The sequence below is a fragment of the Arachis hypogaea genome, chromosome 16 (genome assembly GCF_003086295.3).
Source record: "Arachis hypogaea cultivar Tifrunner chromosome 16, arahy.Tifrunner.gnm2.J5K5, whole genome shotgun sequence".
NCBI classification, from domain to species: domain Eukaryota; kingdom Viridiplantae; phylum Streptophyta; class Magnoliopsida; order Fabales; family Fabaceae; genus Arachis; species Arachis hypogaea.
The window spans coordinates 8,586,505-8,601,817 of NC_092051.1; the positions used below are offsets into that span (position 1 = coordinate 8,586,505).

General features: G+C 36.8%; 1 non-coding gene across 1 annotated transcript; it reads left to right on the forward strand.

Moving 5' to 3' along the window:
* The first annotated feature begins 14,549 nt into the window (after nucleotides 1–14,549).
* On the forward strand, nucleotides 14,550–14,655 carry LOC112761329 (small nucleolar RNA R71). Its single transcript, XR_003181729.1, has one exon. It is a non-coding gene; the product is annotated as a small nucleolar RNA R71 (small nucleolar RNA).
* The last annotated feature ends 658 nt before the right edge of the window (nucleotides 14,656–15,313 follow it).

The following is a 15,313-nucleotide window of genomic DNA, read 5'->3' on the forward strand; positions in this document are numbered from 1 at the left end:
TTCAATATGAATTAAGAGTTTAGTTAATAATTAATAATAATAATGTCATAAAGACACATATTAATATAATTAATTAAAGAGTGTAAATAAAATTACTAAATTTAAGGTTTTGGATATATTCATTATGAGAGAGAATATTCTAAAATAAAGATAATTGTAAAATAATAAAATAAGAGGTTAATCGTCGTTAGAGTAAACTATTAAAATAATATTAAAAAAAATTGTCCAGACAAAAATTTTTTTAAAAATATGAAAGACAAATTAACTCTTAAAAAATTATTAAATTTGATAAAAAGAACCCTTACCTCTGGGGGTAAGAAAATCATGATCGGGCTATATGTTGCGTATTATCAACAATTTCCACAGAAGGTGGTAAAATGATGTCTTGAGAAGTTACATATCGGGATTGACGAGAGGGGGGGCTATATTTCTGGGAGCGAACTAGCAAATACAGCTCTTTTTATCATTTCTTCACATGTACCTGCAGTAGCGTTCAAGTAATGCCCTTTGATTTCACCAATATATTAATTAAAATTATTTCCGTTAACAAAAAATACTGAGTGTTAACTGACGAAATAGCTGCGATGTGATATTAGGGCTCATTTAAAAAGTTTTAAAAGTTATTTTTTTGAGCTTTTAACTTATAAAAAGTAGTAATATTAATATTTGGTACAATTTTCAAAACTAAATTATAACTTTCTAAGAAGTTATTTAAGTACTTATAAAGAAGTTTAAAAAAATGACTTCTCTTATAATAAAAAGTTTTTTTTTATCACATTTCTTTTAAAATAAATACTTTTAGAACTAAAAAATCAAACACAAAAAATTTATTTATAAACTACTTTTAATATAAATATTTATTGTTTAAGCTATTTTTTTAAAAAGAACTTAATTAAACTGTTTACCTAAATTAGACCTTAGTACTTAATTAACAACATTATTAATTATTTTAAAAAATAAAAAATCCCATTCAAAATTTTAAAAATCCTAATTTGGATATCTTTAGTGTTTTACCACCACCTCCTCCCACCACACCCACTAATGCCAGTAGGGGTGGAAACAGGCCAGGCCAGGCCAGGCTTTGCTCTTAACAGGCCTGGCCTGTCATACAGTTAATTGGCCTGAGCCTGGCCTGCAGCCTGTTATAGGCTCTTTATAAGGTACTAGGCCTGGCCTGTTATTCAGCCTGGCCTGGCCTAAAGCCTGTTAAAAGGCCTGATATTTTTTTTTTTTACAAAAATAAAAATATTATTTAAAAAAATTATTTTTTAATAAAAATATTTATATGTAATATGTCATATATTTAATATTTATAAAAAAATTTTAAACTTTTAATGTATTTAAAATATACAAAAATATTTATAATAAAATATAATAGATTTAAAATATCTCATAATTTTATTTTAATAAATAATTATTTATATATTTAATTATATTTTAACAGGCCCAGGCAGGCCTGACAGGCCAATAAGACTAATTAGCGAACCTGGGCCTGGCCTATTAACGTATTAAGGCTTTTAAAAGAGTCTGGGCCTGTACCTATTTTATAACAGGCTAGGCCAGGTCAAGCCAAACACAGGCCAGGCTGCAGGTCCCTGGCAGGCCGCCTGGCCTTTTTCCACCCCTAAATGCCACCACTAATCCCATCTCTAAATCACTGTCAACTCCTTTTTCTTCTCACCTTATAAGAATGAGACCATCACTTCCTCAATTTAGAGGAATTTGATTCATTTATTATATAATATATATTTGTTATTAAGCGTATTATAATTTTTTTAATTATATTTATATTTTAGATAGTTTTTTATATTATCAATATAAAAAATAATAACTTTTATTAATGTGATGTTTTACAATTAGATACACAAATAAAAATATATCAAGAGTTAATAGCATGCATAATGCAATTTGTCATTTTGTGGCGGTAGTGTGAGGCCTAAGTTTTGAAAGAGGTAGCGAGTGGCAGTACGTCCTAAAATTTAGACTGAATAGGAAAACTTAATTACTTAACTTAATCCATTGACATTGTTGTGCATTTTTTTTTTTGGAAAACAAGATAATTCGATTTCTAATTTTTTGATCCGCCAATATTTAAGTAATTTAAAATTATATTTAAGTTTATAATTTTTTTAAAATATAAACACATCGATTTTTGGTCTAATTTATTTTATTCTAAAATATTTTTTATGTGTACATTTGTATTAACTAGATCAATATAATAAAAATTATGTTTAATTATTTATTAGGTTTGACATATCCAAATGAACATGAAAAATCAATAGATTCAAATGTTAAAAAAAAAATCAGAATTTAATATATTTTTAAATTTTAAAAAATTTAAATATTCACACATGAAAAATTAATAAATTTTTTTTTATTATATTCTCAAATTTAACAAGATAAATACTAATTTATTATAAATGTGAATTTTATTTAAATATTTATCACCAATTAATATACATAAAATAAAATAAAATTTTTAATATTTATTTAAACGAACGAATTAATTAACCATTAAACCAATATAAATTAATCTATTGTTTTCACTTTGCAACTTTTAAGATAAGAAATTAAGAATCTTAAATTTTGTCGCACAATAATATGCATTGTTGTCGCACAGGCGCACACCTTAGACTTAGACCTCACCCTGCTGCATCCTACAATTGGCCTTGAAAGTGGTTGAATGCGACAAAAAATGCTTGCTACTGGGGCCCACTTTACAATACATTACTAACGTGTTTCAATTTCAGTTTTTGAATTGCTAATTACAAATGTGGCTCTTTGATCATTGAGATTAAGAATCAAAGAAATAAAGTGTTTATCATCTAAATACTTCTATCCAACTGAAAATGAAACGCTAGCAGCTTTGATGTGAAATCATTCAGAGTTAAAATAGTTTAATAATTAAGTTGAAATAGTTGACCACACACCTTAATAATTAAGTCTTGAGTTTTGTTAATGAATACTTCTTAAATTATCAATTTAAAAAATTAAAGAAAAATTATAATACAAAATAATTTATATAATCATTTTATTTTTTTTATAATTATTCACGTAGTCAATATAAAAAATAATTATTTTATGTTAAAATACAATTAGTAATTAGATGTACGAACAAAATTAATAATATATTAAAATTTAATTTTATAATCATATTTTTATACTTATATTAAAATAAAAATTTTAAAAAGTTTTGCTAACAATAATCTTTACAAAATACGCCTGAACTAATTCCTTTAATTGAACTTGCATTCGTACATTTGAATCTTATTTCTATAATTTGATTAAAAGGTAAATAAATTATATGTAGAGGTGATGAGACATAACTTGTGTGTTAATTTGGCATGGGATGCGCATGTGCCACTAAATCTATATCTGAATCCAAACCTGAAAGCGATGTGATGAGAGAACAATAATTGCGTTAAAAACGTGGAACCTTAACACGGATATGAGAGAAGGTTTCTACATATATTTTCTTTTTTAAAATGTTATTTATTATATATAATTTATAAAAAAATATTTGTTAAACTTAAGAGTTAAACATAAATTTATAGTATGTTATTATTATTATTATTATTATTATTATTATTATTATTATTATTATTATTGTTTCTGTGTGAATCTAAACGCTCTGAGGTATAGCTCGTCCTGCTGGAGTTCAGACTGGCTTTTCTTAGAGCGAAAGGATAGAATTGTCGTTTACTTGCTGAGGAGGCGGCGTTGGGCACCTGCAAAGAGACTCCAATGCTCAAGTAAGTAAGAGTGTGAAGTAATTCAGAGTAAAACTCAATGTATTGCGTACCTCTAACTTAGTAGCTTACTAGTATATATATTGAGTTATTGTGAGGTTTGTTATTCGTATCAGGTTTGTTATTCGTATCTCCGTTGCTATTTTGACGGAGTCTTCTATTAGTGCTTTGATAGTTGGGATTTGTGGTGGTTCGGTTAGAGGGATTTGCGGACGTTTAATTCCGAACTGTTTGAGTTAGGTCAGTTTTGGTAACGGATCATAGCCCCCAAGCTAGACCTGTTTTGAAGAACCAAGTTATAACATGTTGAGCTTTAGAGGTATAGCTCGGAATCAGAAGTAGTCGAAGCCCCCAAGCTCAACTTGGTTATTACGAATTTTGAAAAACGTAAGGGTTGGCTGATGTTTTTTGGCGGTTAAATTGGATTCGAAGGGTTTTTGCTTTGGAAGAGAGAGAAGGCGTTTTTTGGAAAAGACAGGTGCATTTAATGTTTATTGGGTAATGAAGTGGTGGTGGATAGTAACCATTGATTTATGGTGCGCCCTTTTGTATCGACGGATAGGGTTTGTTGTGGGTTTGCTGAGTGGGAGTGGTGGGCTAGTGGGTAATTTTTAGTTGTCTCTTCAAATTTTTGTGTTAGGTTTTTACAGTATCTGATTGTTTTGCTGAAGACGAGTAAGAAAGGTTAGTCGCTCTTTGACTTGGTTTCTTTTTTACTGCTTTTCCTTTGTTTGTGAAATGGAGAAAGGGAAACAAGTTATGGTGGGGACGACTGTTAGGGGTAGGGGAAAAAAGAGGTTGTTGATGAAAAGGATAAGATTGTGGAGGAAGTTTAGGTTTGGGATCCTAACAACCCTTTTTCCTGGATGGCGGAGTCGGTGAAAACGTACTCTTCTGTTTTCGATGATGAGCAGAGCGTGTCTCAGCTAGGCTCGGTATCATCATGGGTTAGGGAAGGTAGTGGTATTAGTCTTGGGTTTTTGCAATGTGGTGCCGTTGATCGTGTTTATGACCATGGTGAGGGGTTCGGTACTTCTTCATGTATAGTTGTGTTTTCGTGGATTTGGGGATGAAATTTTCATTTTCTGAGTTTGAGCGTGGGGTATTGAAGGTAGTGAAGCGTTTTACTGAAAACCAGAGAGTGCTTCATGGGTACAGAGGAGATCAGGACTTGACCTCTCTTTGGAGTGAACACTTCCCGTTGAGTATGGTGGCTGATGAGTATTGTCAGAATCCGGCTAATGTCAAGCTTGTTCAGGAGGTTGGTGATATAGGGGTTTGTCAGTATCTTCAGGTATAATATCTTTGTTCGTCTTGTTTTTAGTAGTGTTAGCTTGTGTTGGTGTGATTTGTCTTGCTGGTTATTTCAGGTGATGGGGGGATCGGCTGTTGTTTATCGGCCGAACACAGGAGCTGAAGCATGCGAGGGATTCATTTGATAAAGCTACGGTTGATCAGCTGATGCAGGATAATTTGGAGAAGGGGAGTAAGCTTCGTACTACTCTAGATCTGGTGGATTCTTTGCAAGAGAAACTCACAGTTACCAAGGATGCTGGGAAAAAACTTGGCGAAGAGAAGATTGCTTTGGAGGTTAGGTTGATAGTCCTTGGTGTTGAGAAGAAGCAGCTTGAGACTGAGAAGGAAGATCATGGGCTTGAAATGTTCGCTGCTGGTTTTGAGAGAGCGGTTGAGCAATCAAAGCTTCTGGCGCCTGCTGTGGATTTGTCTGCAATGAATCCGTGCAAAGTAGTTGTTGGCGATGAATTGGTTGATGATGATGATGGTGTTGAGGGGGAGGGTGAAAACCCTAATGTTTAGCTTATAGTAGATCGTTTGTTTTTGAATAAGTATTTTGGAACTTCTAGACTTATAGCCGTTGGCTTTGTTTGATGTGTTTGTTTTGAACTGCTGGCTTTTAGCCAAATAAATTTGATAATGTTAGGATTTGGTTGCATGTTTCTGTTACATGTTTGATTTTTGTGAAAGATGTTTTTGAATACTTCGGATTTTAGTATTATTTGTTGGCAGTACTCGGACGAGTAGAATATGAAATAGAATGTAGATAATAGTTAATGTTTGTATTGCAATATGATGAACGAAAAAAGTGCGAGGTGGTGTGCCTCATTAAAACCTCTCCAGCAAAACCCTCCTTAGGGATAAAATCTGGTAGTAGGAAAAAGAGTGCATCACCATGTCCGACTTATAGACTAATTGAAATACATTTTTAAAGAAGATATGTTCCAACTGTTTGGTAGGATAGTTCCATCAAACTTTTGTAATTTGTATGCTCCTTTACCGATGACTCTTTGGATCTGGAATGGGCCTTCCCAATTGGCGCTTAGCTTGCCGTGTTCTTGTGGTTTCGTACATCTTCTATTCTTCTGAGAACGAGGTCTCCTTATGAAAATGTCCTCGGTTTGAGTTTCTTGTTGTATTTCCGAGCTATAGCTCGTTTAGCGGCTAGTTGTTGTAGTGCTGACTTGTCTCGACTTTCTTCGACGAGGTCGAGCTCGAGCTCGGTTCTTCTGCTTTCGATGTTGTCGCTTTCGCTGACGTTTGTAGTTCTGGTATTTTGTAAAGAGATTTCAATGGGTAGCATGGCATCACATCCGTATATTGGTGCGGTGTTTGTAACCCACTAACTAATCGGCAAGTGCACCGGGTCATACCAAGTAATACCTCAGGTGAGTGAGGGTCGATCCCACGAGGATTGATGGATCAAGCAACAATGATTGATTGATTGGCTTAGTTAGACAAACAGAAAAGAGTGTTTGAATATTCAAAGAGCATTAAACAATCGTGCAGAAATTAAAATAGTAAAGTAATTGAGTTGGGAATGAAATATGGAGAAAGCAGTTAAGGCTTCAGAATTATCTATTTTTTTCGGATTAACTTTTCTTACTAACTATTTTAATCATGTAGGATTTAATTTATGGCAAACTATATGTGACTAGACCTTAATTCCTTAGACCTTTCTAGTCTCCTCTAAAATTCATTAACTGCCAATTCCTTGGTCAATTAATTCTAATTAGAAGCTGCATGATCAAATTCCAGTTTATATGCCACAAAAACTCTAATTACCCAAAAATAAAAAGATTATATGTCACGTATCTCGTTAAATCCAGATAATTAAAATTTAGGAGAATATGTTTTCAAGCTGTTGTTCAAGTAAAGAGATTTTCCAAGTTATACAAGAACTCAAATAGAAAGAGGGTCATACTTCCGTTCCACCCAAATTCATAAGATAAAGAGCGAAAACAATTCTTAAATTGTAAATCCATACATGAATTAAAATAGAAAAAGCAATAAAATCAATTCATACAAATAGACAGAGCTCCTAACCTTAACAATGGAGGATTAGTGGCTCATGGTTCAGAGAAAAATAGGATTATGATAAAATGTATTTTGGTAGTCTGGAATGGTATATTGTTGTTTTTTTGGAATTACCCTGTTGGAATCCCTTTTATATCTAATTCTAATAATTTAAAATCTATTATCTAAAACTAAAATAATCTCTTTTCCTAAAAATAATATTTGAATTTAAATTTGAATTAATTAACAAGTCTTCAGTTGATGGGTGGGGACCACTTGTTTTGTCCATTCTGTAGCTTCTAATATGTGTTTTCTGGGCTAGAAACTGGGTCAAAACAGCCCAGAAATTGCCCCCAGTGTTTTTTTTTGCGTTTTCTGCACGTGGCGCATGTCACGCGTACGCGTGAGTCACGCGTACGCGTTGATGGTCTTTTTCGCGAGTCACGCGGACGCGTCGGTCACGCGCACGCGTCGCTGAGCAAATCTTCAAATCACGCGTACGCGTCAGTCACGCGCACGCGTCGCTCCTCGCTGCCATCTCCTTTGATTCTTGTGCTGCAGAAACTCCATCAAATCCAGCCGAATGCTACCTAAAATAAACAAAATTGCAAAAGACTCAAAGTAGCATCTATATTGGCTAAAAGATAATTAATTCTTTATTAAACTCAACAAATTAGATGCAAATTCACTAGAAAAAGATAGGAAAGATGCTCACGCATCACAACACCAAACTTGAATTGTTGCTTGTCCTCAAGCAACCAAAATTAATATAGGCTTAGGATGTGAATTTGCATGAGAATGAGAGTTCGATTAAGCTCATGTCTCTTCTTATAGTGGGGTTTACAACTGCAATCCTGAATAGTTTTGGCATCTCACTTTATCCTTTGAAGTTCAGAATGATTGGCATCCATAGGAACTCAGAATTCAGATAGTGTTATTGATTCTCCTAGTTCAGTATGTTGATTCTTGAACACAGCTACTTTATGAGTCTTGGCCGTGACCCTAAGCATGTTGTTTTTCAGTATTACCACCGGATACATAAATGCCACAGACACATAACTGGGTGAACCTTTTCAGATTGTGACTCAGCTTTGCTAGAGTCCCCAGTTAGAGGTGCCCAGAGTTCTTAAGCACACTCGGCTTACTTTGGACCACGACTTTAACCGCTCAGTCTCAAGCTTTTCACTTGACACCTTCACGCCACAAGCACATGGTTAAGGACAGCTTGATTTAGCCGCTTAGGCTAGGATTTTATTCCTTTGGGCCCTCCTATCCATTAATGCTCAAAGCCTTGGATCCTTTTTACCCTTTGCCTTTTAGTTTAAAGGGTTATTGGCTTTTTCTGCTTTTTTTTCGCAAGCTTCGTGTTTTTCGCTGCTTTTTCTTGCTTCAAGAATCAGTTTTATGATTTTTCAGATTATCAATAACATTTCTCTTTTTTCACCATTCTTTCAAGAGCCAACAATTTTAACATTCATAAACTTCACTATCAAAAATATGCACTATTCAAGCATTCATACAGAAAACAAAAAGTATTGCCACCACATCTAAGTAAATAAGACTACTCTTAAAATTTACTCAATTTCTCATGCAATACATCACTTCTGTATTTTTTATTTGAATTCAAGCTCAGTGAGTAATACATGAGACATCTTTTCATAATTAAAGCAATTAAGAGAAAACTAAACTAGACCTAGGATTCTAACTAATAAAGGATCATGCAACAAACAAAGCAAAAATAGCAGAAAACCGGAACATAATATAGAAAAAGAGGGGAGGAATAAAAAATGAAAGGAACTCAACCACCTTATTTATCCTGGCGGTCGTTTTATTCTTCAGGTTGTGCTCCTCAGTGAAGATGATCCGCCTCCCTTTTGGTGCCATAGGAATAAACAGAAAACCCTTAAGCGAAGCGTCAACACCAAACTTAAAGGTGTGCTTGTCCTCAAGCAAAGAAGAACTAAAAATAGAAAGAGACAAATATTATGATGAAAGAAAAAAGAAAAGGATAAAAGAACAAAAGAGAATTAGGATTGGGAGAAGGAGAAATAAAATTAAAATTGGGCGGCGAACTAGTGTAATTGTGTGGCGAAGGCGATGCGTACGCGTACGACACGCGTACGCGTAGGTCGCGATTTTTCCTTAATGACGCATGAGCGTCAAGCACGCGTCCGCGTTCCGTTAGTTTTGTGCGATTTGCGCGAAGCCAGCCGCGCGCACACACAATTCTCTGTTCGCGTGGCTAGGGAACTAAGATTCCTATATGACGCGTGCGCGTTATGCACGCGCACGCGTCGAGGACGCGTCCGCGTGACCAAATTTTGTGCAAATGGCACACTTCCAGCCCCAAGCCAGCACAACTCTCTGCCAAAACACCCATTTACGCTGATTTTCAAGGTTACGTGTACGCGTCATTGACGCGCACGCGTGGGGTGGCTAAAATTGCGGACGACGCGCACGCGTGGGGTACGCGTATGCGTGGGTTTGTTTGTGCTAGAGACATCATTCCTGCGCCACTCCCACGCAACTCTCTGTTCAAATTTATTTTCACGCACACCCATTTGACGCGTACGCGTCAGCGATGCTTGCACGTCGTGTGCCTTTTTTTTTTTGTATCCGGTTCCTGTTTTAAGATAGCTGCATGATCTGAAAAATAGTAAAACTTAGTAAAAATCAAATAAGGAAGAAAACTACTACTACGAAAAATAGCTAAGGATACAAAATTATCGGGTTGCCTCCCGATAAGCGCTTCTTTAACGTCACTAGCTTGATGGTCAGTTCTGCTAGTTCAGCAGATGAGTGGACCTCTGGCGATCAATATCGCCTCCAAGATAGTGCTTCAACCTCTAGCCATTCACTGTAAACTTCCTGTCAGAATTCTCTTCCTGTATTTCCACATGACCATATGGTGAAGCTCTGGTAACCACAAACGGTCCTGACCACCGGAATTTCAGCTTTCCGGGAAAGAATTTGAGCCTTGAATTATACAGAAGCACTCTCTGTCCTGGCTCAAAGACTCTGATGGCAATCTTTTTGTCATGCAGTAGCTTGGTTCTCTCCTTATAGAGCTTGGCATTCTCATAGGCTGAATATCTGAATTCATCAAGATCATTCAACTGAAGCATCCGCTTAATTCCTGCAGCTTCTGAATCAAAATTCAGGTACCTGATTGCCCAGTAAGCCTTGTGCTCTAGCTCAACTGGCAAGTGACAGGTCTTGTCATTGACTAACTGATAAGGGGACATGCCAATAGGAGTCTTGTAAGCTGTCCGGTATGCCCAGAGAGCATCATCAAGCTTCCTAGGCCAGTTCTTTCTTGAAACACTGACGGTCTTCTCTAGAATCCTTTTAAGTTCCCTGTTGGAAACTTCAACCTGTCCACTTGTCTGAGGGTGATAGGGGGTTGCCACTTTATGACGGACTCCATATCTATGCAGAAGAGAGTCTAGCTGTTTGTTGCAAAAGTGACTTCCTCCATCACTAATGAGTGTCCTTGGGACACCAAACCGGCTAAAGATATATCTCTGAAGAAAGCTCATTACCACCTTGGCATCTTTGGTGGGTAGAGCCACAGCTTCCACCCACTTGGACACATAATCAACTGCCACTAGAATATAGTTGTTTGAATGTGAAGGTGGAAAAGGTCCCATGAAATCAATACCCCACACATCAAACAACTCAACCTCAAGAATCCCCTGATGTGGCATTTCATGGTTGGCAGGGAGATTTGTGGCTTTTTCACATCTGTCACAGTGTTTCACAAATGCTCTTGAGTCTCTAAAGAGAGTCGGCCAGTAAAACCCGCTCTGAAGGACCTTTGTAGCTGTCCTTTCACCACCAAAGTGGCCTCCATACTCAGAACCATGACAGTGCCAAAGAATCTGCTGTTTTTCTTCATCTGGGATACATCTCCGGATGATACCATCTGAACACCTTTTAAAAAGGTATGATTCCTCCCAAATGTAGTACTTTGCATCAGTCAATAGCTTCTTTACTTGTTGCCTGCTGTACTCCCTTGGGATAAAATTCATGGCCTTATAATTTGCAATGTCTGCAAACCATGGAGCCTGCTGAATGAGGAACAATTGCTCATCCGGAAACGTCTTAGTCATAGCTGTGGTTGGTTGTTCTCCTGCTTCAGGTTCAATTCTGGAGAGATGGTCAGCTACTTGATTTTCTGACCCTTTCCTGTCTTTTATCTCAATATCAAACTCCTGAAGGAGCAACACCCATCTGATCAATCTTGGTTTAGAATCTTGTTTGGTTAGAAGGTACTTCAAAGCAACATGGTCAGTATAAACAATAACATTAGAACTAAGTAAATAGGACCTAAACTTATCAACAGCATACACAACAGCTAATAATTCCTTTTCTGTAGTTGTGCAATTCTTTTGAGCATCATTTAACACATGACTGGCATAGTAAATGACATGTACAAGCTTACCATGCCTCTGTCCTAAAACAGCTCCTATAGCAAAATCACTAGCATCACACATTAATTCAAATGGTAAATCCCAGTCAGGAGGAGCTATAATGGGAGCAGAGGTAAGGTTTGCTTTCAGAGTTTCAAAAGCATGCAGACAATCAGAATCAAATACAAAAGGAACATCAATAACTAACAGGTTGCTCAATAGTTTAGCAATCTTAGAAAAATCCTTTATAAATCTTCTATAAAATCCTGCATGACCCAAGAAACTCCTCACTGCCTTAACATTAGTTAGTGGTGGTAATTTTTCAATCACCTCCACCTTGGCTTTGTCAACCTCAATCCCCTTACTTAAAATTCGGTGTCCAAGAACAACGCCTTCTGTGACCATAAAATGGTATTTTTCCCAATTCAAAACAAGGTTTGATTCTTGACACCGTTTCAAGACAAGAGATAAATGCTTAAGGCATGATTCAAAAGAATTACCAAAAACAGAAAAGTTATCCATAAATATCTCAATAAACTTTTCAACCATATCAGAAAAAATTGAAAGCATACACCTCTGAAAAGTTGCTGGAGCATTACAAAGTCCAAATGACATTCTCCTGTAGGCAAATACTCCAAAGGGGCATGTGAATGCTGTCTTCTCTTGATCTTGAGGGTCCACTGCAATTTGATTATATCCAGAATATCCATCTAGAAAGCAATAAAAAGCATGACCAGCTAACCTCTCAAGCATCTGATCAATGAAAGGCAGGGGAAATGATCATTCCTTGTAGCAGTGTTGAGCCTCTTGTAGTCTATGCACATTCTCCATCCTGTGACTGTTCTTGTAGGAATAAGCTCATTCTTTTCATTCTTGATCACTGTCATCCCTCCTTTCTTGGGAACTACCTGCACAGGACTTACCCAAGGACTGTCAGAAATAGGGTAAATAATACCTGCTTCCCATAATTTCATTACCTCTTTTTGGACAACCTCTTTCATGGTTGGATTAAGTCTCCTTTGTGGTTGCACAACTGGTTTAACATCATCTTCAAGGAGGATCTTGTGCATACACTTGGTTGGACTAATCCCTTTCAAGTCACTAATGGTCCACCCAAGAGCTGTTTTATGGCTCCTGAGCACTGAAATAAGCGCCTCTTCTTCTTCAGGCTTCAGAGAAGAGCTAATTATCACTGGATAAGAATCATTTTCACCCAAGAACATATATTTCAGAGAAGGAGGTAAAGGTTTGAGCTCAAGCTTGGGGACGTCTTCCTCCTTTATTGGCGTGTTCATCACTCCTTTTGGGGTGGTGAATCCTCAACTTCAACTAATTCATATTCTGAAATAGGATCCAGAACATCATCAAGTACCTCAGCTTCCAGTACTTCTTGAACAAGTGGTTCAATAACATCTATTTTCATACACCCTTTAGAATCATTAGGGTGCTTAAGGGCTTCAAAAACATTTAAGACCACCTGTTCTTCATTGACCCTCAGGGTTAATTCACCCTTTTGCACATCAATCAGAGCTCTACCTGTAGCTAAAAAGGGTCTACCAAGTATAATAGAGGGTTTTACCTCCTCTTCCATGTCTAATATAACAAAATCAACAGGTAAGATAAATGGTCCTACTTTAACAAGTAAATCCTCAACCACACCCACAGGTAATTTAATAGAAAGATCAACAAGTTGAAGAGAAATACGAGTGGGTTTTACCTCCTTAATTTGAAGCTTTTTCATCACTGAAAGTGGCATTAGATGATGCTAGCTCCAAGATCACATAAAGCTCTCTGAATGCCGATATCTCCAATGGTGCAAGGAATGACAAAACTCCCTGGGTCTGGCATCTTCTCAGGAAGGTTGTGTTGAATTATGGCACTGCATTCCTTGGTTAACACTACTGTTTCTTGTTCCTTCCAATTCCTCTTGTGGGTCAACAATTCTTTCATAAATTTAGCATAGAGAGGCATTTGCTCTAGAGCCTCTACAAAAGGAATGTTGATCTGCAGCTTCTTGAAGACATCTAAAAATTTAGAGAATTGCTTTTCTTTGGACGCCTTCTGAAGCATCTGAGGATATGGAATTTTTGAATTGTACTCAGGAGCCTGTGGTAAGGTGGGATAAGTATCAAGAGAGTCAGGAAACGGGTTGTCTGCACGTTTAGGAGGGGCGTGCTCTACATCTCCCTTCTTCTCCTCTGGAGCTTCCTTTTCAACTAGCTCTTCATTGGCCTTGGTCTTAGAGCCAGCTAATTTACCACTTCTCAACTGAATAGCCTTGCAATCTTCTCTTGGGTTCACCACTATATCACCTGGAAATGTACTTGCAGACCTCTCAGGTATTTGCTTGCTTAGTTGGCCCATTTGCACTTCCAGGTTTCTAATGGAGGTTCTGGTTTCCTGCATGAAACTCCTCATCATCTCCCAATTAGAATCTTCTTGGGATTTAGAATTTGCCTGCTGAGGTGGTTGTTGCTGCTGAGACTGAAATTGACGGTTATTGTAATTGTTCTGTTGAAAACTGCTCTGAGAACTATTGTTGAAGTTCTTAGGTCTCTGAGGTTGGTCCCTCCATCCAAAATTTGGGTGATTTCTCCATCCCTAATCGTATGTCTTAGAATATGGATCATTGTTGGGATTTCTAGGACCACTCTCCATGTAATTGACCTGTTCAGAAGAGGGTTGAGCATAATCATAATTATCATTTTGCACAAAGTTACCTGCCATGTCATATGAGGTCTCTTGGGGTGGATTTTGAGTGTTGATAGCTGAGACTTGTATGCCACCCATTTGTTGAGTAAGTAAATTTATTTGTTGAGACATAAGCTTGTTCTGAGCAAGAAGAGCATTAACAGCTTCCACTTCCAACACGCCTCTCTTCTGAGAGGTTTCAAAGTTCACAGGGTTCCCGTTAGATGAGTATAGATATTGGTTGCTTGCAACCAACTCAATCAGCTCAATAGTCTCCTCTGGTGTCTTCTTCTTGTGCAGTGAACTGCCTGCAGAAGTATCTAAGCTCATCTTGGACATCTCACCCAAACCTTCATAAAAGATATCTAGTTGGGTCCATTTGGAGAACATGTCTGGAGGGCATTGCCTGGTCAGTAGCTTGTATCTCTCCCAAGCTTCATAAAGAGTTTCACCTTTCTTTTGTCTGAAAGTCTGAACCTCCAACCTAAGCTTAGTCAGCTTCTTTGGTGGGAAAATTTTAGTGAGAAACTCAGTAACAACCTTTTCCCAAGTATTCAAACTCTCCTTTGGTTGGGAATCTTGCCATAGCTTTGCTTTATCCCTCAGAGCAAACGAGAAGAGCATGAGTCTGTACACCTCTGGGTTCACTCCATTTGTCTTTACAGTATCACATATCTGCAGAAAATCAGATATAAACTGATTTGGATCTTCATGAGGAAGTTCATGATATTGGCAGTTTTGTTGCACCAAGGTGACCAATTGTGGTTTCAACTCAAAGTTGTTTGCAGCTATAGGAGGCACCACAATACTTTTTTCATAGAGATCTGCAGTAGGAGCAGAGTAAGAGCCAAGCACTCTCCTTTGTTGATCATCCACATTCGGATTAGCCACATTGGCATTAACAACATTATTATTATCCATAGTGGACTCTGCAGCCTTGTAAAGTCTTGCTTGTTGTAAACGTCACTTAAAAGTTCTTTCAGGTTCAGGATCAAAGTCTAAGAGATGTTCTTTGTCTCTGTTCCTGCGCATAAACAAACGGAAGACAATAAAAAAATGGAACTCTCTACGTCAGAGTGCAGAAAATTCCCAGTGAGGCAACCTGTGTAAAATAATAAATTAAAAATACTTACTACTCAATAAATAATA